Genomic DNA, 23,353 nt, shown 5'->3' on the forward strand with positions numbered 1-23,353 from the left:
ACAGGCCTACCTGGAAAATTCCAGATAAGGCCTATCGCCAATCTTCCCATTATTACAACTGGCTTGCATTGTAGAAAGCTTTTTATTGGTTTACAGCAGTGTGCAGGGTTTTTTTTTCTCTGTCTCTTTTCTAGATAACCCACTTTTTTAGCACCTGATACAAATTCATATATTGATTGATCAACTAACATTTCTGTATTGTTCAAAGTACACTTAAAAGAACCCTGTAAATGGGTAGTGTTTCAAACTGCATTATATTAATTGTCATAGTTATTATTATTATTATTATTATTATTATTATTATTATTTACTTATATAGCTCATATTTCATATATTTATGTCATTCAATGTACATACATGGCCATTTTTTACACTGGACAAGCATCCTAGGGACTTTTCATACAAATCCTGACACATTATTCTGCTATCCATACTATAAGATATGTAAAAACTAATCAAACTTACAGTTGCTGTAAATCATGCAATTACATGAGTGCTCTTTTCAAATCTATAAGTACTTAATTGGGAAAAGGTAAATTTAGGTTGTTGCTATCTTATGAGATGACATCTACAGCATGAGTAGTGTCCAATTAACTTCCCTTCCCATTTTTTTCGCTAAAAGAAACAAAAAATGGATACATAGCAAAATAAGAAGACAGTTCAATGAGAAAAAAAACATGTGCGAGTAAAAGAACATATATTATAGAGAGCATACAACATATAGCTGCAATGGTTCTATAATAAGATCGAAGAGTGGATAAAGGAGTGTGTTTCAAGACTTACATATATATGAGTATATAGAACATGGGGGGTTCAGAGACATGAAGGAAACAACAGTGGGAGGGGAATAATGGAATGCCAGCCAGCATGGGAGAGCAGAAAGACTAAAGGAGAAGGGGAAGAAGAGAGATAGAAAAAGAGAGAAAGTCAAGGAAGTTCCAGACCTTATGACAAACCTCATGGGAGGGCCTCCAAGGGAAAACAAAGAGACTAAAACTATTGATCCAAGATGGAGGTCCTTAGCGGCATATGGCTGGAATGGGGAGTGGAGATGCAACCAAAACAGGACCAGGGGAGGCACAAGGGTGAGTCTGGCAGGTGCCAACAAAAACCACAGTGGGAAGTGGTCTGTTCAACTGCAATGCGAGAGTGAAAGAACACAGTGCAGTAGGTGATGGACAGCCTCCAGGAGATTGTTGGGAGGATCCAGGACAGAAAAGCCCCCTCAGGCCTGCTAGGTACAGTCTGATGTGTGGAGCAAATATGCAGGAATCCACAGGCATCAGAATGGACCCTCCAACACCTCCCCAACTCTCAAACAGAAAAAAACTGGATCCGCAGCAGCTGCCAGAGATCTGACTTGTGGGACACCCTCAGATGTTCAAGAGACAGCAAGCCACAGGAGATAGATGGATAGTCTTGGCAGGTAAAGCAGCAGATAGACACAGGAGGTTTCTCTCAGAAACCAAAATGAAGACCAGCCCAGTCGTGTAAAGCTCCCAGGTCCGCAGGTGCAAATGATTCCATGCATCTGGAGGGGAAGAGAAAGAGAGCAGTCATGGAAAGTCTCACAGTGAGGGAGGTCACAGGTCCTCTTAAATATCGACCACAATCCAAAGCTCTAGGAAGCAGTGTCAAGGTAAAGTCTGGGAAATACAGATGATGCAAGCATGCAGAGATGGGCAACATAGGTTGTTAAAGTCCATTATAATCAGGTTTTAAAACTCAGGCTTCAGAGGAACTCAAATGCACGTCTGACTCGCTCAGCGTGAGGCCTTGCCCCCGCCCTCCCATTTTTTACTAATTTTTTACTTATTATTTATGTATGTTTTTTTTTTCATTTATATTGAATATGTTTACTTTTATTTCATAGGCTGCCTTGTACAAGTTGTATTGAGGCTGGGTTTAAACAATGGGTTTAAAGTAACACTGTCAGAAGGTATTGTATTTAATTACTACATTACTAATCTAACATTGTTGTTAAAGTTAAGTCACATTTCATTAGAGAATCATGCCATATCTTTATCCATCTCTACAAATTTGGATTAAAATGTTGACCTTATTACGCAGTATACGTACAGGATCAGTCATTAATTATCACTAATATTGTTCTTACAGACTGTCATTTCTAAGTCATTTCCTATTTAAATTAGAGACAGTAAGAAAACTGCTTCTTAACGAAGCTTGAATTTAGCAAATCCAGGAGGAACTCTAGCTGATTATATAATTGCCATGTTGTATTTAGAGAAACTGATCATGACATTCAAATTAACAATGTTATGCTGGTAAAATTGCAAACATTCATCAATGCATGTGCCTTTATGCTCTAACGTGCTTTCACAACAGAATTAGTTCTACATCCTGGTTCACATAATTTTTTAAATATACTTTGTATCATATACTTGCAAATAATGCACATATTAACATAATGTATTGCTACATGTCTAAACCTGCCCAGCTGAGCAGTAAGAGGTATAAGTTTAACAAACCCGTCATGGTTCAAGAAATGGTTTGTTACTTAACCCCCATTGTAAAGATTTCTAGAAAACTGACAAACTAAAGGTACATACACACGTAATGATTTTTTGAACGATTTAACTTTAACGACGTCATTATTGTTCAATCGTTTAAAAAATTGTTCAGTTTCTGAGTTATAACGATGAACGATTATCATTCATGCGCATTCCCGTTTGTAGTTTGTAGTTCATTCTGACTGACCAACTGAACGATTTTCATTAGGGGAAGTTACAAAAATCGTTTGTAGTTCAAAAAATTGTTCATTACACTTTAAGAAATCTGACAGATAATCTGACAGAATCGTTCATAAAATCGTTGGTAAAAAAATCGTGTGTGTATGCACCTTATAACATCAATGATGAACACAGTGTAGGTTCCCTATGTGGAAAGTGTTAGGATCTCTGGGCCTGATTCAGAGCCGCAAGTGGCCGCTCGTTCGCTCCGAGCGATGTTCGCACATCTGCGCATGTGTATGGGTCGTAATGCGCATGCGCCAACCAGTCAGTGCAGTCGGAAATTGTGTGTTCGCAAAATTGTGAGTGCCTGCTAATTTGAGTGACAGGATGAGGCGTTTGTGGGTGGTAACAGGGGAAGGTGCTTGAAAACGGGGAGTGGAGATCCGAACGCAGGCGTGCCAAACGGTCAAAACGGGCGTTTTAAGGGTGTGCATAATTAACAAAGGTGTGTCATTGGCCACGTCACTTGGTTGTCTCTTAGCCTGAACTGTTCGCATGATTGCGGTAGGAAAATCCAACCACAAGCACTGCGAGCAGTTCAGAAGCCTTTCGATGTACTCGATTAATCTAATAAATAGCAGAGATGACGTATGATACGAGCGGCCAGTGGGCGTCTTTACAAAATAGCGAGCGCATGTTTCGTTCGCTCGCTCAGACATAGAGGCGTCAACAGACCGCAAAGAGCGATCGCTCAATTTAAATAACCGGCCCCTTTTTCTGGACGAGCGAGCGCAAATAGCATCCGCCTCTGAATCAGGCCCTCTATCCCAATAAACACTCTAATGCTCATGCACCAATGAAATTATAACTTATCCACTATAACATAACAATAAAACAAAGACAGAGACAATGATTTTGGTGAATACATTTTAAATTATTTTGAATTGTATTTTATTTAAATTAATTCTGAACTCACCAAACACTCTGGTGTTACCCATAACCACCCTGATGAAAGGGGGTCGCAGCATTCTCCTCTCATGTGCTACATTCAACAAATTGGGGCTCTGCCCCCAACCACTCAGGGCCATAGCTAGGGGGTATGTGAGCAATGCCGCTCGTCCACAGCTCCTGCATCTGGCTAGCAGGGTACCTGGAATGGCACCCTGCAGCCAGAATCTCTGCAGCAGTGTTGTCTGGAGAGTCCTTAGGATGCTTCCGACATGCACACCGCTGCCCTTACAGTTCTCCAGGAGCATCCATAGGATGCTCCACGCATGTCTGTAATTCTTGGCATGTGTAACCCTGCCCCCTCCATGTGACAATGTGCAGAGGTGTGTGGCCTGTACCGGGCGCCGCAAGCCATAGTTACGGCTCTGCAACCACTTACCAAAACTATGGAACCCCATATGGGTGGAATCCATAAAATTTCCATGCAAGTGTTTTCACTTAAAGCTCCACTCCCCCAACACCACATGCTTCCCCATTCAGGCAACTCAGGCCTTGCTTGTCATGTTTACTGTCACCACAAGGTTCCATTCAAAGCTGCTATCCTCCACCAGACATTCCTAAATTAACATACAAAAAAAAGAAGGCTACAGTATTTAAGGGTTCACACACTCTAATGTCCTCAATTGTTAAAACAAAGTTAGATTATAATCATATCACATATAATATCATTACAATCCATTTAAACTCAAATAGAAATATAAAAACAAAGTTAGTATTTCCCAAATAGGATGATTTAATTTCTTTTTACTTTCTATCATCTTTATTTGTGTATTTAATTATTTAAGTGTATTAAAATGGCTGCTCCTTGTCCTCAACAAAAACAGATAATTAAAGCTGTATATTGTGATCGGTTGAACAATTGACTGCTAGAAACAAGATATAAGGATCTATGTACTAATAATCGTGGAACTGACGTGATTATTATCTATCCATATCGCAGGGGGTATTTTAATTTTCAATGAAAGTCCCCGCTATGTACAAAGGGGACCTCGCAGCTACAGTTGTTGTGGTAACCGCTTTCCCTGCAAGTTATATCCCCGACAAATTGTAGAAAGTTTTCATGTTTGTGAAAGACTTCTCCTGTGGAAGTTGACACTGCGCAGTATAGGCCTCCAGCGCCGGCCAGGGGCTGCGAGGGAGAGATTGAAAGAACTCCTTCCTGTTCCTAGAGCATCTATAGGTTTTTGATCTTTCAATGGTTATTGGAAACTAGAGAAACCCCACGCTGTGTTTTTCCCCTATTTTCCAATACCAGCCCAGGCTCAGTGGCCCGGGGATGGTTATGGATGGGGGTTGGGGGGCAACAATATATATTTTTCTCTATTTTAACCATTTATTTACTTTTTACACTAACAAAGTCTGCACAGATTATAGTGATTGCTTTGCCATTATTCTGATGTGGTGTAGGGGTTGGAAAGTCGATGGGCATTAACATTGGCTTTGAACTAACAATCAAAACTGAGGCTGGGTAAATGCTATTATTTTAGGGGCTGATTCAGCAGTGGACAATAATGCAATCGCAACTGTGTTCTCTCACGTATCACAGTTGCTAATATATACTAATGCCTTCCAACCACAGATGAGCATATGGACTGTTGCCTTCTCATATACATCCGACAACATGCAACAGCGTAAACATCGGTACTATCAATGCACATAGGGAGTCACGCAGCATGTAAGGCAAGTCTGACCAGCCGCAAACACTGCAGCTGTCCTGACATCTATAGAGCTCTCATGCTATATATGATTATATATATATATATATAATTTATGCACACCCATGAAGCGGTGTTTAAATGGTCAGACCCGCCTGCGTTTTTCTAACCACCCCTCTGTTACCACCCCCAAATGCTGTTTACCTGTCACTCACTTTCCTCTTTATGAACGATATTACAATGCAATCGCTGCATGTGCGCAGTGCAGCATTCACACATGCGCAATAGCAAACAATCGATTGATCTGCGAAAATATCAGCATTATGTACACTGCTTAATCAGACTTAGGGCCGTATTCAATTACTTTCGCCTTCCCGAAAAAGTTCCGCCTACCTGACTTTTCACCTACATCATGTGTTTTGGACGCGAAAACTTATCGTGCGCGTCCCCGCTTTTCGCCCTATTCAATTGCTAACCAGGCAAAAACAGCAAGCGGCGAATGCAGAACTGGCAAAAAGTACTGTTAGAGTAGGGAAAATCAGTCTGAACACCCCAAAAAGATGCACTAACATTGGGGATCAATGTAGAAGTGTTCCAACATCCCTAATAAAACTAATTGGGGTAGTGAAGTTGTTTTAAATCCTTGTTATTAGCGTCCTTGTAAAAGTGGTGAAGAATGGCATTAAGCAGTATTTTTGGTGAAAATAAGTAGTCCAGGCAAATTTGGGGTACTTGAAAATGGGAGTTAGCATCTTTATAAATTCACTAAACGTGAAAAACGCACTTGTTGCATACACCTACAATCCTAAAAACACCTGACGCATCCTTGCAGACCCCTAAGAAGGCTATTTTGCTAGTTTTTATGCCCATCCCCCCACGTTGTACTTTTTTGCCCCCAAAATTAAAGTCCTTTTTTGGGGCGTTCTTAAGTTTTTCCCCTGAATTTTTTGACACAGTTGTCCTTTGGGGGGCTGTCCCAAGGGTTCTGAGTGGTTTCCTCATGTTTGCACCCTAAAATAAAAATGTTGCACTTCTTTTCTCCTGCTATTCTTAGGCAAATCTTTTTTGCCTAGTACATTGCATTGACTTTCTGTGTAGGCGAAAACTGTCTGGAATTGAATTTGTAGATAAGTTCCAACCACGCAAAAAGCCCTTATCTGCGATTCTTTTCTGCGGAAAATGGCTTTTCGCTTCTAATTGAATACAGCTCTTAGACTGCAAACCAACGTCGATAATCGTGGATACCTCTCGGCTTTCAAATACACCAATACTGACTTTTAGTAAGTTTACCCCATGTGTCCAAACTACCATATACAATCTCTATTCCATTTTACAAAAACAGTTAATTCATCAGCTGAAACAGAAGTTTAAAGACCTACAGTAGTTCTTCATTCCCTAAAAAAATGCTATTTTACCAACTATCCACTTAACTAGGGATATTTGGACAAGTAGTACTGGTCAAAATACTTCACAGTGCCAGCCCTCTGGTTAGGTGTATTTCCTTCAGCAGCAGCAGTGTTTGCAGTATCATCATCATCACCCCCCTCATTGTGTCAGTCTTGTAGTGCTAGCACACAACACAAAGTAATTCACAATCATACTACAGTACTCTGTTAATCTGGCTTCACTTAGAATCATACTGGTGTCAATTCTTTGGCAAAACATAGGAATGTCATAGACAAGTGTCTAATCCTATTAAGACTCTCTTTAGGATTCCTCCTTAATTATAACTGAACAAACACTGGGCCTGATTCAGACCCAGTCGCAAGCGCTGAGCGCTCGCAACCAACTCAATGGTGGCCCAGAGCACATGCGCACGATGGACCTGGCTCCGTTGTGCGCATGCGCGAGACCTGGATAGTGATCGGCACTCCGTCGCTATGGGTCTCGCACCAAAGGGGGCGTGCTGTCGATGTTGAGTGACAGCATGCCCCCTTTGGTGGGCGGGCCGGGGGGTGGCTGCCCAGATGGAGGTGTTCCCATGAGAATGCCTACCATTTGGGGGCGGCCCCACTGACATCACATGTGATGTCAGTGGGAGAGCTTTCGGCTGTTTGCAGCCACAGGACCCTACCACAAGGGTCTCGTCGCAAGCCCGATGGTCGCGATGGTCTTGACCATCGCGACCATCATCCTGGCCACTCACATTAGCTGTGGGTGGCAACCCACAGCAATGCGAGTGGCCAGGAGGCCGCTACATAAAAAAAAGAAGACGCCCTGATTCAGAGCGAGCGCTCTGTCAGAGCGTCTGGCTCTGAATCAGGGCCACTGTTCTCACAACTTTGCCATCTACTTCAATGCCAGTATTGACACTATCCACCATAAACTCTCAAAAGAACAAATAGCTCACTCTCATCATGTTTCCACCCCTTCTTCACTCCTGTTACCACAATTGAAGCCCTTTAACCACTTTCTTCCTCTTCCTCAGCCTACGTCCATATCTTCTACTCTTGTTTACCTACTTTCTTAAAGCACTTAACCCATCTTTTTAAGCAACCCTTCTCCACTGACACTTTCACATGAGATTTAAAAATTCACTCATCTATCCTATTCTCAATTATTTTTTCTTTCTTGATCATTCCTTTCTGGCTAACATTCCAGTTGTCTGCTGCCTTTTGCACTTACATTCCTTGAGTAGATTGTCTGCAATCATCTTTCCAATTTTATCTCCACTATAATCAAGAAGCCCCTTTTCTACACTCCACCAAAACTACCATTACTAAAGTGGCAAACAATTTACCTATGATTATTTTGCAAGATCGGTTCTCCTTGCTCTTACTCTTTGATATCTCTGCTGCCTTGACACAGTTGACCACCCTCTGTTCCTTGCCACCCTTCATTTTCTTGGCACTCACATCACTTCCCACTCCTCATTCAATGTCTATACCTCTGACTCATACTCCCATCAAAATCCTCTCTCTATTGTGGTCTTTGAAGGCTCAATTTTTTTTCTTCAGTAGTTTTCTATTAACACCTCTTCTTTCGGCAAACTCACTCACTCCTTAAGAATCAACTTTCACCTCTATGCTCATGTCACAATATACCAAAAAGGATTGCTAGCGCAATGATTCCGAGGGCAATCTCACTGCTAATGTCCTGGCTGGTCACATTGGAAGCAGTCTCATTGCCAGAGCCGCTCTACACATCTTTGGAGACACTGGGTTGAATGTGTACTGTTGCTACTCACAGAAACTGTAGGCAAAATCACAGGCCCTCAATCCATGCATTGGTGTAGTTTGATCTCCCAGTCAGTGAACCCTTCACAGTGGCAAATTTGTCAAATACTCATTGACCAACTTAACCGCTTCCTATGTAGTTTGTGTTTTGTGGTCACTCTCTTGGAGCCACGTTCAGCAACAACTGCTTCAATAAAACACAGTTCAAAAATTAAGATGCAATAATCATCCTTTTTCACTCCATCCAATTTTAATCTAGACTTGTGAATTCCAACTAATCTTAGTCAGCATCCATAACGTAATTCTGGAGGTCTCAAGTGTATCTGCAAATTGGGCTAAGAGTGCCTTGTGAACATCTGCATAATTGCTCCATGTTGCAAGGCTCAAAGCATGGTACAGTTACTGTATATAAATACATACCATCAGACAAAAAACTACAGTAGTTATTAAGAAGGATATCTTTATATCACAAGTATGTCCCTGACCTGGTGCTGCATTTTCCCAAGCATCTGGACACTGGAGTCCAAACTGCATGGTATGGGCTCTCTGTGTTGTGGCATCATCTGGTACAAGAGGTTTCAAAAGTCTCAATAGCAATGCTTTTGTCTTTCTAGAATCCTCGAAATGCATCTGCTTGTGGATGCATTACTAACTCTTTGACATCACAGAGTTACCATCTCCCCTCTTGCCTTGTCCAACTCCAACAGTTGGGCGATTAACACAATCTGAGTGTCTACAGGGTCACATCTTAACCCCAGAGATTCACACAAATCACCAAGCTTCCTCTTGATAAGCCTTTTGTAAGATTTCTCCATTTTTATATCTTCTGTGTTGATTTCATGTGACAATGTGTGCCTCTTCACTACTCAGTGCTATAACTCAAAGCAGTGAACCCAATGTATTAAACTCTACGTTTGACATATAGAATAGTGTATCAGATCAAGCAGGACAAGTGATCCAACCACTGCCACCAAATGTAAAGGCCAGGGTAATGTTTAGCTCTTTTGACACTGCCAGTCAACTGGTCTGTAGCTCAGCCTTGTGTATCATGTCTGATCTCCATGGTAGAGATGTGTCCTCTTGCATCTTTGCCGTTTTTGTGGCAAATCGTGTCACACATGGCATGAGTCGCGTACCCGCGTGTGGCATTGCGTAGCACATGTGGCTAATCACATGGCACAATGCGTGTGCACGTTTGTAGTGTGAATGGCAAAGTTGCAAGAGGACACATCTGTATGTTGACATGGGTTCATGTTGCTTTTTATTATATAACATACACAACACAAAATATTAGCATAAATGTGACAATACCAGGGAGTTAATCATACTTTAAATTACACATACTCCCATACTTCACTCACATCTCTCAGTCTCTCTTGGTTGCAAAGCCACATTATATCGTGCTCTAACCAATTGGTAGGGTATAAGTTCAAGAGCTCCAAACTCTTAAACTTATACCCTACAAAGCTCTTGAGCCTATACTCTCCAAAGTAGCAAAGTCTGATGAGGCTTCTCAGTCCAATAGTGGCTAGTCTATGCAGCCTTACTTCCAGTCCAACCAGAGCAGTTTCCTCTCTTGCCCTGACCAGGTTACATTTAGCCACACACAATTTCTGTGATTTGAAAACCTTGGCTGTCTCTGGGACCTCACCCAGCCTTTGCCTCATTGTGATACCAGTGAGCAAACTGGCACCATGATGTCTACATAAAGGCACATCTCCTACAGAACAAAGGACCAACACAAAGTAGTGTGTACAACCCACCTGAGGAAATTTATGATTACATACAATGTTATTCAAAACTTATAAACACATAAACATGGGCACAGTACACAGAATAATAACACAATCTAGCAAGACAAGGGTTATCCCACAGGCTAAACCAGGGATGGGGAACCTCAGGCCCAGGGGCTGTATAAGGCCCTCGGAATCATTTGGTCTGGTCCTCTGAGCTTTTTTCTGCTAGCTTCATTTGGCTAGCAGGGTGCCTAGAATGGCACCCTGCAGCCAGATTCTATGCAGTAGTGCCGCCCGGAGTGTCCATAGGACACTTCAGATGATCACATCGTTGCCCTCTCAGGATGCTCCGGGCATTTCTGTAATTACTGGCGATTGTGACCCCCCAACCCCGTGTGATGTCACACGGAGGGAGCGTGGCCTGCACCAGGCCTGCAAATAATGTCATATATACCAATATGGCCCTCGGCGGAAGAAAGGTTCGCCACCCATGGGCTAAACCCTTATTCTCAAAGTCTGACTCCACTAATTGCACCACAGGGGTGTTTGAGCCACAAAAATTAACATCACAAAAACTTTCCCACTTTGGTGGATAAGGAATTTTTGGATTCTATCAACAGGAAAATTTGATGAATGAAGACATTTCTATTCTGGACTTTGTTTGGGATAAAGAGTTTCACATTTTGCTTCATTACTTTTTTTTATAGACCTCAACTTTGGGTATAGATCGTTTTTATGTAAGATTTTCCTATTGTTTATCAGTAACACAATATTTTTTCAGTTCTTCCATATCTGTTATGGAGAGGACATTGACATTTGGCTATCATTCAGGTTCTCCCATTCTTTCTTTTTTTTCTTGCACTCTAAAACACCATTATATCATAAATACATCATATGTGGGAGTGATTGTGAACACTAGAACCACCAAGACAGTGACTATAAATAGTATATAGAGTCCAACTTGTAGTGTTGGATTTGTAATGGGTATGGTGATGCAAAATAGTCAGGAAGACATTCTCTTCCATTGTAACACATTTGACCGCTCTCAATTTTGTAGCAAGTTAGTAATACAGTATAGTCTCCTTCACCCCTGAAATAAAATTCCCACCCACCCCTTATAGTAACAAGTCCCCACCATCCTCACCACTGTAAAAATACAAAACTTCTGTAGTTGTCAGGAACAGCTGGTAAATGCATTTTAATGCTGTTGTTTTTTCTGTTCTGGCATTTTGTTTTTATTCTTGTGGTCACATGATTTAAATGTCAACTGTTGGATGGCCCTGGGCTGGATTCTCATTGATACTAGCTGCTTTAAATAGCATCCCTAGGCACTATTAGATTGCTGGTTATAGCACTAATATTCCCATGCATCAGTGTTCTTGCTCAGCTATCTGAAGTATCCAGAGGAAAGGGGGGAGCGGGTACAAATCGCACAGGTCTCTGTAGGGGTTTGGGTGTGCAATGGAGGAGAAGCCTTGCTTCCTGAAGTCTCAGTTGTCCCCCTTGATATAACTGTAAATTATACAAGAAAACAGAAGACATTCAGTCAAAATAACATATTTGTAATTTAACAAAATATATTAGTGAAATGTAACTTATTGTTCCTACTTTTTCCTTTGTTGTAAAACTCAAATCTCAACATGACTGTAACAATATCTAATTTTCACAAAGGTCTTCATTTCTGAAGATTCAGTTTATCATGACAGTATGACTCATAAGTCAGAATACCTAGATGGATTTTATATTAAATCTTTCAGTCCCTGGTGGCCACTGCATCAATGGATTCCACACAAACTCTTTAAAAATTCCTCTACAACAACGGCAATTGAAGAAACATAGAAGTAAATTTTGCTCTCAGTATTACAAATAGATCACCGTCGACCACACTCAGAGTCAAACGGAAACACGATTTGCTGGCCGGGGGTTGTCTCAAGTTACGATTTTCTTTATTACTTCTACAAATTTTTGCAATCCATGTTTTTTTTCAGTCACAAACATGTTACAAAATGGTCACGACATCCCCCATTTCTCTAACCACTCCCCTTCCTTACCTCCCACAAATGGTCCATACCTGTCAATCACTCTTCATGTATATCCTCTCTGCGAGCAACAACAGTATGTTCCATGCAACTCCAATGCATGTGCAGTAATTAAAACATCGATCAAATGCAAATATATTAGGTTTGCATTCATCTCAGAATCAGGCCCTCTGTCAGCAGTTCTCCTTAACCAGTGGCTTGCAGTTAGTGCTGTATAACAGTATTATATAGAAACCAATGCTCCATCTCATAAGTATTCTGAGGTTCAGATGTTGCTGCTACAATTTTCCTTACACATTCATAACTGTAAGCACAAATTCTTCAGAGGAATAAGTAATGAAAAGCTGCAACAAATGTTTATATATATCTACCTTGATTTCAATAGCAAATATCACTGTATGCGTTTAAGACTTGAAGATGCAAGGAAATAGTTCAACATAAAAATTATTAAAAAATGATAATAATCCTACTTAAACATAAACTATAACATCAATATCAATATCACATACAGTATTTAGTGGTCATGTATAATACAGCTATACTCAAGGAAAGAGGTTATCTGCATAGTAATCACAATTAAACACTGAAACTGAATTTCAAACTAATATTTAATTAGTATGTCATATCACAATAATTTATACTTACAGACATACATGCATTGTGTAACATTTGAAACTGCCTCAGTGATAGGCTTTTGTATAAATAAATTAATGCACTTGTACTGCTGTATATACTGTACATGATATTATCAGAATGTACAGAAAGACTAGTTTATCCATAATACAAGACTGCATATTTAATGGTTTCCTCCTTCCTGCGATCATATACTGTATATTAAACCGATATAGACAGTCATATTCTGTGATGTTTATTCGCAAAAATACAATAACCCAATATATTGCATCAGAATAATGTAGCAGCTATTGTAATTCAACTTCTAGCTGAGGTTTCAGTAATAAAAAACAAATCCTCATGCTGCAAAGAATACAAAGGAAGAATGGGAACAATAGAAACCTCTGTGAAGTTTACATCCAAATCCATTCAGTAGAAGGCCAAGAACAGGCTGCAAGGGTCAAAGTTTTCTCCAGCTTTCCCGTGTCACAGCTCTGTCCAGCGTACACCAATGTTAGGTCCAACTGGGACCTCAACCACCTACAGTAGCATGTCTTCCGGGATCCAATTTTACCATTCTGTGAAGTTTTCATCCAATTCCAGTGGAAAGCTCAGAGCAGCCTCCCCTGGTCAAAGTTCTGCTCAGCATACATCAACAGGACCTCAACCCTCTAATATGTCTTCTAAAATCCAATGTTACCACACTGTGAAATTTTTGTCACAAATAATGTGATGTTGTCCAATCCAGCCAGTGGACAGCCCAGAACAGGCTCACCTGGGTTAAAGATCTGCCTGGTGCAGTCTGCCATGAGGTCTGACTGGGATCCCAACATATCCATTAGGCATCCCAGAACAATTGCAACCCCTCTGTGAAGTTTTCATCCAAATCCATCCAGTGGAAGGCCCAGAAAGGGCTCCCTGGGTCAAAGTTCTGCCCAGCGTACACCAACGGGAGGTCCGACCGGGACCTCAACACCCTAATATGTCTTCTGGGATCCAATGTTACCACTATGTGAAGTTTTCCTCCAAATCCATCCCAGCGTACACCAACGGGAGGTCCAGCCGAGACACTAACCCCCCTACAACTTGGCCAGGATCCAACTGGACCACCTTGCATTGGTTTCATCCCAATAGGTGCAGGGGTGTCCGAATGTATAGCCAGACAGACAGATAGACAAACAAATAAACAAACAAACAGACCAGTGCATTTTATAAATAAGACATATATATATATATGGAAGAGAAGGGAATCTTTGGTGCGCTACAACTTTGAGTATTAATTGAATAGAAGAAATTTCCACCACTTAGGGGGATTTATTGCAATATTAGCTGTTGGTCATACACAACCTTCTAGTTAGTCTTCAAATCACCATAAGTTATGGTTTTGGATATTGTTCATAAAATAAAAGCCCTATGGTAGCCCATAATTCTTATACCTGAATATTTTTTTCTTGGTATATCAACATAGGTAAAAATATAAACAATTTACAATACAAATCAATACATAAATAGCATAAAACAACTTTTAATAAACCTGCCTCAGTACAGAAGGATAGATGTTATCTGCCACCTACACCTTTACAGGTGTGAGCTCTTAGGTGGACTTCTTATGTGGTAGGTGTAGGTTTTTCAAAGCGATGACCCTACGTGTTTCATCCACCTACAGGACTTCATCAGGAGTAAACACAAAAATGGAACTGGTCTGAACAAACACTTGATGATATGGAACTGGTTAGAACACTCAATGGTATAAGCTTATTTTCTGTCCCTTGATTAGGATAAATTCCTAGAAAGGCTTTTAAAAGCCAAGTAGTTCTTATAAAGATTTTACTGGAATGATTAGATGGATGTTTCTCAACCAAGATGCATCATATACTCCCAGTGTGTAAAAATTATGAGACCCAGTGCCAAGCAAGTGGCAAAACTCTATTCAGTCCATTGAAGTGTATGTCTGCCTCTGTTAGCATTTCTATTTTTAGGTCCTCTACTAGCAGAGGTCCACCTAATTGGTGCAGCTGAACCAGTGTATGCGCGATATAAGGGTTCATTTTGTATACATATCTATATATATATATTATATGGATATATATATATAAAACAACAGGAGAACCGCACCCACTCAGAGAATAATAATCGGGTGCCAGGTCAAATTTTAGCCATATAATCGTTTTCTCTATAAGTAGAGACAGACCAGCACTCCATCTTAATGCAAAAAAGTAGTAAAAAAATTAATGTGCCTTAAAGAAGTCAGTATAAATATCTTTAAACAGCTCAATTAAGAAATGAACGATACTTAGCATCAAACAGGGTATCATAGCATCAAGTCCGTGCACCTGAGCATATCAGAAGGCAATGCTGTACCCCGACAGCTGTTTCGGTAGTCCCGTTATCAAGAGGCAGCAAGCCCCACTGTAGCTGACTGATATATATACCCATATTGCATAGAGTGTGCACACCTGAACACTTACCATACTGCAATCCACCTGTGTCCGGCCCCACATGAGCTCAACTCATCCCCACCATGAGGTGCAAGCCGGTGCTGCCGGACCGGAAGTTCTATTCACCAGCGGAACCCTGATGCACACGCCACATGTGGAAGAGAATCCAGAGACACATGCCAAGCCGGAAACAATGGCAGATGCCATGGCAACAAAACGCTAACCACAGCGTCTAACCAGACACCATAATCAAACCCAGAGTGAAACATAGATCTCAATCCATTACCAAAATAACATGTATCCCAAAGAGGAAGTCAATGGGTAATAGACACATCTACTGCTTTAGGTAACAAATAACCATAAGGATATATTCCCACACAAAAATAACAATAGAGAGCTCCAGAATAAACAGAAAATATTATTACAAAAATGCTGACACACTGAATTCCTCATTGAGTCCAAGTGGTGTCATTCTTTTAAGTTCATAAATCCAATGACATTCATGTTTTAATAATAATTTATGCCGATCTCCTCCTCTATTTGATGGAGGGACATGATTGGTACTCATGAACTTAAAATCTTTAAGCTTATGTCCACAACTGGCAAAATGGCTAGCTACTGGTGGAGTAGTAAGTTCAATTTTGGTGAAGGCTTTTTTAATCGACTATCTATACATAGCAATCCTTTCCTTCAGCATGCGTATAGTTTTTCTGACGTATAGCAACTGGCAGGGACAAACAATCACATACACCACATATTTTGTTTCACATGTCATGCGAAATCCCAACCTGTACTCTTTACAGGTTTTCGGGTGCAAAAAAGTACCTCCGGTAATTAGATGTATGCAATTGATGCATCCAGAGCATTTAAACGCCCCCTTCTGCAGTGTAAGCCAATTGGTTTTAAAAGTGGCCTAGGGGCTATGCCAGAGAAGCTAATGAGCTGTTTCAAATTCTGACTTCTTTTATAGCTGAATAATGGCACATTCTGGCAAAATTTATCTATACTGGGATCAGTAGAGATAATGTGCCAGTGTTTCAGGATAGATTTGCGTAAAAAATCCTGAAGTAATGGAGTAGGTGCTACAGAACACCATTCTGTCCTTTTTATCCTCTTGCTGGTCAGCATTCAAAAGTTCATCTCTCTTCAATTTTAGACATTTGTCCACAGCCTTCTGTACCTCACTTCATTTATAGCCTCTTTTAATAAAGTTACTTGCCATATTCTTCAAGGTTCCAGGCAATTTGTCCGGATCCAAGGTGATGCGAACTGCCCTAACCAGTTGCGAAAATGGAAGTCCATTCTTTAGTGGTTTTGGATGAAAGCTGGATGCTAATAAGAGTGTATTTTTATCAGTCGGTTTTTTGAAGATGATCGTCAAAAAGCCTTCACTAGTAACCGAAATAGTAACATCTAAAAAATGTATGGAGCTTGAGTTAGATGTACTAGAAAATTTGATAGACTCTGGAAACAGGTTAAGGTATTCTACAAACATTCTTAGTCTGTCCTCACCTCCAGTAAACACCATGAACAGGTCATTGATGTACCTAACAAAAAATGCAATAAATCTCAAAAAAATAGGATGGGCCATGATATGTACTTTTTCAAAAGCGTACATGTAAAGGTTGGCATATGATGGGGCCATGTTTGACCCCATCACAGTCCCTTTCAACTGCAAATGAAACGCATTATCAAATAAAAAGTAATTTTTATGAAGTATGACTTCATTCATTAGTAGTAAAAAATCAATTAGAGGACCTTCATAGTGTGGACTGGATCCCACAACATCACGGTCAGCCTGTACACCTTCCTCATGATTAATGTGTATAAGCTGCGAGGTCCAATGTCACTGTTGTTTCATTAGAATTGCTGCTGACGGTTTTATTTTTTTTATTTTTTCACTTTTTTTCAATTGATTTTTTTCTACTATTTAGACTGTTGTCATTTGTTTTGTTGCACTGTGTGTGTACACTTAGGGATCCAGACTTTGGAGATATTACTGGTACCAAGCACTTTTTGGACAAAGAAGTGTCCAAAATCCTTTTTTTATATACTGATCAACTGGCCTTTGATGTAGACAGTCCGCAAGAGATACCTGGCCTCATTCAGACCCGGTTCACAAATGCTGAGCACTCGCAACCGGGTCGATGTTTGCCCACTGGGCATGCGCATGTCGGAGCCGGCTCTGACGTGCCCATGCATGAGACCCGGCTAGCGACGGCTGCTCCATTGCTCCGGGTCTCACACCAAAGGGGCGAGCTGTCAATGTTGATTGACTGCTCGCCCCATTTGGAAGGTGGGCCGGGGGGGTAGCCGGCCAAATGGAGGTATTCCTGATGAAATGCTTGCCATTTGGGGGAGGCCCCACTGACATCAGCAATGATGTCAGTGGGGAGCTTCCTGCTCAATCAGAGAAGGAAGCTCCCTGGGGCTTACGAGTGCCGAGACCCAACCATAGGGTCTTGTCGCAAGCCCCGATGGTCGCAATGGTCCTGACCATCGTGACCATAACCCTGGTCAGTCGCTAAGCTGTGGCTGGTAACCCACAGCTTAGCTAGTGACCAAGGGGCTGCATTTCAAAATGCAAGTGGCCGCCCTCAATCAGAGTGACCGCTTGCATCTAACGACCGGGTCTGAATGAGACCCACAGTCTGATTTGTTAAAATTACATAAAAGATTGATTGAATTGGAATTGCATGGACTTACACTATCTTAATACCATAAAGAAGGCCTGATACCAAGAGGGTTCCGGATCAGGAACTAGCCTACCCTGGGATGTAATAATAAGGATTTTTGGCGACACTGGTGTCAAATTTTAAACCAATGTAGCTTGGACTTGATGGTACTTGTAGTTCAAAAGGTGAACTTTGACATTGAAACTATTAAAAAAGATATCTCTGTTTGTGAAACCAATGGGTTGGAAATTCTTAAAACTGGCATAAAAAAGACTTGAGGAATCGGTTAATCTTATCAGAACTGATTTATTGGTATTTAAAAATAATAAATTCAGGAAAGTAAAGGAGGATTATAGGGAATTAAGAGTTTATCCCTGGTTGAGTAACCAATCTTATAAAACACACCTGGAGACAGGGTCAAGGCAATAGAAGGGCTGAGACACACTTTACTGATATTGATTCTTTAACCTCTCAAAGTGACTCTGACCAACCGAGTACTAATAAGGGAGCTTTTTTAGGCGAACACTCGCAGCAAGACACCCGGGGAAAAAAAACTTCCCTGCAGAGGCGGGATTAAGCACAGGCAACCCAGGGGGAAGAGGACAGAGGGGGACAAGGAGATAGTTGTGTATAATCTCTCTAATTACTGTCCCACTGAGGTTGAGAATTCTGTACTCTTAAGGGGTTTATCTTTCGTTCATACTTACAGGCAAAAACCATTTGATTGTGAAGTGGAATTGTAGTTTCCATAGACAGCTGAGGCTTCCGGATTTTTTCTCTAAACAAGGTGGCATCACTAGAGAGAGAGGCCCCTTTAGAGTACAGAGCACTTTTGATCCACCATCGTCCAACGCATCTATTGAAACATTTATGTGGTTGGTCAAGACTGATGTGCTTCCTCATATGCACAAAACTAAAATGCGCTATTCTAATCTTAATAGACAGAGAGGGAAGATATCGTTATTTGCCCCCGCCGATAAAGGCGGGGGTATTGTCATCCTTAATCATGTTGATTATGTGGAAGAAGTGATGCTCCAGCTATCTGATCATGAATGCTATAAGAAATTGCCTTATGATCCTACTGAAAGATACAAAAGAGAGATAGACTCCATTATAAAGATGGGTGTCACCAATGGTTGGATTGATGAGTATACCATTAATTTCTAGACCCAAAACTTCCCCAGGGTACCATTATTATATATCCTAGACTATCATCTACAGGTGGTAGTCCAAAATGCTCCATTTTTCTTGAGGGATACATCTGATTTTCTGAAAAAATTAACTGCATTTGGTCAACCACCTTTAGGATGTTTGTTGGTGACAATGGAAGTTGCCAGCTTATACACTAACATTAATCATGAGGAAGGTGTACAGGCTGTCCATGATGTTGTGAGCTCCAGTCCACACTATGAAGGTCCTCTAATTGAATTTTTACTACTATTGATTGAGGTCATACTTCATAAAAATTACTTTTTATTTGATAATGCATTTCATTTGCAGTTGAAAGGGACTGCGATGGGGTCAAACATGGCCCCATTGTATGCCAACCTTTACATGTATGCATTTGAAAGAGTACATATCATGGCCCATCCTATTTTTTCAAGATTTATTGCATTTTATGTTAGGTACATCGATGACCTGTTCATGGTGTGGACGGGAGGTGAGGACAGACTAAGAGAGTTTGTGGAATACCTTAACCTGATTCCAGAGTCTATGAGATTTTCTAGTACATCTAACTCAAGCTCCATAGATTTTTTAGATGTTACTATTTCGGTTACTAGTGAATGCTTTTCGACGGTCATCTTCAAGAAACCTACTGATAAAAATACACTCTTATTAGCATCCAGCTTTCATCCAAAACCACAAATTGCTGGGAACCTTGAAGAATATGGCAAGCAACTTTATTAAAAGAGGCTATAAACAAAGTGAGGTAAAGAAGGTTGTGGACAAATGTCTAAAATTGAAGAGAGATGAACTTTTGAATCCTGACCGGCAAAAGGAAAAAAAGGAAAGAATGGTTTTCTGTAGCACCTACTCCATTACTTCAGGATTTTTTACGCAAATCTATCTGGAAACACTGGCACATTATCTCTACTGATCCCAGTATAGGTACATTTTGCCAGAATGTGCCATTATTCAGCTATAAAAGAAGTTAGAATTTGAAACAGCTCATTAGCTCCTCTGACATTAGCCCCAAGGCCACTTTTAACACCAATTGGCTTACACTGCAGAAGGGGATATTTAAATGCCCTGGATGCGTCAATTGCATACATCTAATTACCGGAGGTACTTTTTTGCACCCAAAAACCTGTAAAGAGTACAGATTGGGATTTCGCATGACATGTGAAGCAAAATATGTGGTGTATGCGATTGTTTGTCCCTGCCAGTTGCTATACATTGGAAAAAGTATATGCATGCTGAAGGAAAGGATTGCTATTCATAGATCATCGATTAAAAAAGCCTTCACCAAAATTCAACTTACTTCTCCTCCAGTAGCTAGGCATTTTGCCAGTTGTGGACATAAGCTTAACGATTTTAAGTTCATGAGTACCGATCATGTCCCTCCTTCAAATAGAGGAGGAGATCAGCATAAATTATTATTAAAACGTGAATGTCATTGGATTTATGAACTTAAAAGCATGACACCACTTGGACTCAATGAGGAATTCAGTCTGTCAGCATTTTTGTAATACTATTTTCTGTTTATTCTGGAGCTCTGTATTGTTATTTTTGTGTGGGAATATATCCTTATGGTTATTTGTTACCTAAAGCAGTAGATGTGACCCCTTTCTTGCCTCTCTTTGCCTACCTCTTGCCTCTCCCTGTCACCCTCTACTTCTCCCTGTCACCCACTGCACTTTAAAATTGCAGTAGGGTGGAGGAGGGGGGCCCAAAGCAAATTTTTGGACCTGAGCCCACTACTCCCAAGTTCCCCCACTGTGCCACCACCACCAGTCCCGGAAAAGATGGTCAAGGAGGGAGTGACGTCAGTAGTCAGCACCCATGTTACTACAAAACTATAAACACTAACATGATAAAAAAGAGGAAAAAAGATCATAAGAAAATTGTTACATAATAAGATAAAAACAAGCACGGAGTATCTAAGTCAAGGATTGCATATAAATAAGCATGGATAACTGATTACTGATTAATCTGAAATTGTATAAATGAAGAGATCATCTACTACTGGTAAATAACATAATATCTGTAGATGGAAACAAATATTTCACTAATAACTTATGAAAAGTATGTTCTAGCATAGATGTATATTTTACAAATAATATTGGAAGCCTAAAGATTCATTTAACCCTCTAGGTGCTAGGGTTTCCAATTTGTGAATCCATTTCAATTCAAGTGGTAACAAATGTTTGCTGCAGTTACCTCCCCTTATCCAAGGTGGTACATGGTCAATTATATGGTATTTAATAGATGTCACATTGTGATTAGCTTGTGCAAAGTGGCATGCCACTGGCTGTTCACTGTATCCCTTCTCAATGACAGATCGTATAGCCGATCTGTGAAGTGCCATATGATCTTTGAATTGGCATACAGTTTTCCCAATACAGTGGTGTGCACATGGGCAAGTGAACATATAAATCACGTACTTGCTAGTGCAAGTGAGGTGATGTTTGATTTTAATTTTTTCACCTGTAAGTGGGTGGTAAAAGAAGGGTCCAGTTTGTAAATACCTACATATGCGACAGTTGGGACATTTAAAGCATCCTAATTTCTAGCTACCTAGAAAAATGGATTACATTTTTTGGTCATGTTCATTATGTCCATTCTAACAACAAAATCCCTAATGTTTTCCCTCTACTATAGCAGGGCATAAGTTTAGTCTGATGTAATGATTCCAAGTCTGGGTCAGTAGCAACAATGGTCTATAGTTGTTTTGCACTTTTGTTGATATGTGTGCTATGATGATTATAGGTGCTAACCCACCTGTGACGTTTGTAAGCATTTTTTTGGTTTTGTAATCATGTATTTTGTCTAACTGTATAGCCAATGCCTTTTCCTTCTGTTGTATAAGTTCTGATGGAGATTACCCTCTTTCGAAGAACCTGTTGAACATTTCATTTATTTGGTTAATAGCTTGATCCCTGTCTGTAGTAATGCACAGTATGCGTAGGAATTGGGAATAAGGTAACCCTACTTTTAGGGATGTGGGATGAGCACTACTTGCTAATAACAAATTGTTGTGATCTGTAGGTTTAGAAAACAAAAAAGTTTCCAATTTATTGTCTTTTTTGCAAATGGTGACATCTAGTTATAGTTATAGTTAATCTGTGTAGTATCTACCTGGAAGGTAAACTTCACTGGGCTATCTATGTAATTGTGGTTAGTGATGACTTCTCTAAATTCACTTTCCATGCCTAACCATAAAATGAGCAAGTCATCTATGTATCTATAGAAGGCAAGAATATTACTGGCTATTTGCGGGTTAGAAAAGAACACGTAAAGGTATTGGCATACGATGGGCCCACATTTGATCTCTAAGTGCATTATATTCCTTCCAGGGTAAATTCCAATATTTGGGTCTGAATTTGTCAGAATTTTTAAGACTTTTTGGTCAAGCATCCTTGTATATATTTTAATGGAGCCATTATTGCTCACTGGGTCAAAAAGGGATATTGGTTGTATGGCCATGAGTTGTTATGGCATCTTAGAGTTAGTAGGATTATTAGGGGAAGGACCAAAATATTCCTTCAATTTCAAACTTCTGTTAAATTTAAATAATTCAATTTTCAAGTGAAATTCATCAAATGGTACCGTAGGTATGAAAGAAATACCTCTTTGTAAGACTGAGATTTCTGATCCTGTTACTTGATGTGATGAAAGATTAAAAGTTAAGTTTTGTGCTGTATTGGTGGTTTTCTGTAACCGCATCCTCTTCCTCTCATTCTGCCTAACTCAACGTGTGTAGCGTCTTTTGGGCTTAGAACCTGGACCCTTGTTTTGACCCCTAAAGGGTGTTTACCTGAGGAAGTGGTTGCAAATGGACAGTCACTGTTGCTAAATGAGGTGGCTGAATCACCAGAATTATCCATAAAATGGCTTCTATGGGTTCTCCTAAACATTGGTCTGGATTCATTAAGATGTGCTCCTGTTAGTCAACTATATACCTTCTCTTGGTCATAGTCTTGGTCTACTTTAAGTTGTTTTTCTCACTTGAATCTAATTAGGTCACTTTGATAATTATCAAGTTGAATTTTTAATTGGCTGGTCAGTCTACTGGTGTATCCAAAGTTAAAGTTGTAAGGTTAGGGGATTGAAAAGAGGCTATTTTAGCTTTGGTGATGTTTAGTTCCCTTTTTGATTCT

This window comes from Taudactylus pleione, unplaced genomic scaffold, assembly GCF_031769625.1.
Source record: "Taudactylus pleione unplaced genomic scaffold, aTauple2 ptg000154l, whole genome shotgun sequence".
NCBI classification, from domain to species: domain Eukaryota; kingdom Metazoa; phylum Chordata; class Amphibia; order Anura; family Myobatrachidae; genus Taudactylus; species Taudactylus pleione.